The 1,969-nt window shown below is 38.5% G+C and overlaps 1 non-coding gene across 1 annotated transcript; it reads left to right on the forward strand.

Annotated features, from left to right (window-relative positions):
• The first annotated feature begins 786 nt into the window (after nucleotides 1–786).
• LOC119233202 (U1 spliceosomal RNA) lies at nucleotides 787–948 on the forward strand. The gene has a single exon (XR_005122349.1). It is a non-coding gene; the product is annotated as a U1 spliceosomal RNA (small nuclear RNA).
• Nucleotides 949–1,969: the final 1,021 nt, after the last annotated feature.

Consider the following 1,969-nt stretch of genomic DNA (forward strand, 5'->3'; position numbering starts at 1 on the left):
TAAATCTTTAAAAAAATGTGTAATACCTGTTTTAGGTAAAAATAAAATCTTGACTTAATAACAGAAGAATATTAAGTTCATTAAAAATGCATATATAAATCAAAAGCTAACACTGAAGTTAAAGGGAAACACTTCAGTAATTTTTTTTAAAGATTTATTTATTTATGCATACAAGAGCTGGGGTACAGGCCAGAGGCATGGGTAGGGTGGGGGTGAGAGGATTCACCAGAGACTGAGTGGGGAACAGAACAGGCAGACTGACTGAAATACACTGCTAAGGGGAGAAGTGGGCGAGTCAGGACAGTCTACTGCACCATGTGGGTAGCTCCCTGGCCGGCTGGCGGGGGATCGAACTCGTGCTGCAGAGGCTGTGGATAGCTTCATAGGTTGCGTCCTTAACACCTTGTGCCACCAGGGAGGCCCCACTTTAGTAATTTTTATAATTAAGATGAGGGCAGCGTGGTTGCAATTCCCCTTATTAATGAATATTGCTTTAAAAGTTACACCTAATGCAATAAGCCATGAAATAGAAAAAAATATATATGCCTACAGGAAATGAAGAGATAAGTTCATGATACTGTTGTATGCTGATGCTGATAATAGAGTAGAAATTCAAGTTAATTACCTTATCTAGTATATCAACAAAAAATATAAATAGATGAAAGTATTCAGTGTAAAATAAAAATTTCAACAAAAAGAGGTAAATAATTGACCTAAATAATAAAGCACTGTTGTGGCAGAAAGTCATTTTATTAAATGGAAAATACTTATAAAAATTATAGGCTAATACTTTCCTGGCTGGGTCGATACTGTGATTAGGAAGTTGGTTTCCTCAGCATGAGGCTTACACATTGTACTCAAGATGTGCTGACACCTGCAATTTCCCCAGGTGGGAAACTCAACTGCAAAATTTGTGGTATTAAAGGATTATGTTCATGCTTTCCCCTGGGGGGAGAAAAAAAAGGTTAAACCACATGCACAAATTACTCTTCTAAAGCAATTAAAAATACTGTCAATTGACTAACAGGCAAATGTTTTTCTCAGGCAGTTTAAATAGTAGAAATCCAGATTCTCAATGAATTTAAGAAAATTTATGCAATCTCTTAACCAATAAAGGCAATTTCAAATGTTGCTGTTTGACTATTGATAACGACTTTCAAAAACTTTTTTACAACTTTGAGTGTGCAATGCTATCCGTGTTTGGTCACAGCAGGCAGGCAAGTGAACTTTTATTTAATTCTTTTTTTTTTAGGACCTCACCTGGTTGCGCAGGCAGTTGAACACCACGCTGTGAAGCTGTCTGCAGCCCCTGCAGTGTGGGTTTGATTCTGGCCTGCCTGAGAGGGTCCCACATGGTTCATCAGACCTCTCCTGTCTTGCCCACTGCTCCCCTCAGCAGTATATTTCGTCAGTCTGCCTGTTCTGTTCCCCGCTCTGGCTCTGGTGAATTCTCTCGCCTTCCTGCGCTTCTGACTGTACCCAGTGCTTGTATAAATAAATAAATAAATCTTTAGGAAATATAAATAAATAAATAATGAGCTGGGGCCTTCCTGGTGGTGCAAGGGGTTAAGTAACAAGCTATAAGGCTGTCCACAGCTGCTGTAGCACAATTTCGATTCCCATCCAGCCAGGGAGCAGTCCACATTGTGCAGACCTCTCCTGTCTTGCCCACTGCTCCCCTCAGCAGTGTATTTCAGTCAGTCTACCTGTTCTGTTCCCCACTCTGTCTCTGGTGAATCCTCTCACCCTCCATGCCTCTGGTCTATATCGCAGCTCTTGTATGCATAAATAAATAAATCGTAAAAATAAATAAATAGCTAACCAGGAATAGTACAATTAGTAAGCATTAAAGTGATAATTTTACAGTTTTTTGTACTTTTCTTTAATTTTCCAAATATATGAATCCATATGGAAAATGTGATTATAATTATTTAAAAATTTAGGTTTACACTGAACCAAATAAACAAGG

The sequence above is a fragment of the Talpa occidentalis genome, unplaced genomic scaffold (assembly GCF_014898055.3).
Source record: "Talpa occidentalis isolate TD23 unplaced genomic scaffold, MPIMG_talOcc4v2.1 talOcc4.7, whole genome shotgun sequence".
Taxonomy (NCBI): domain Eukaryota; kingdom Metazoa; phylum Chordata; class Mammalia; order Eulipotyphla; family Talpidae; genus Talpa; species Talpa occidentalis.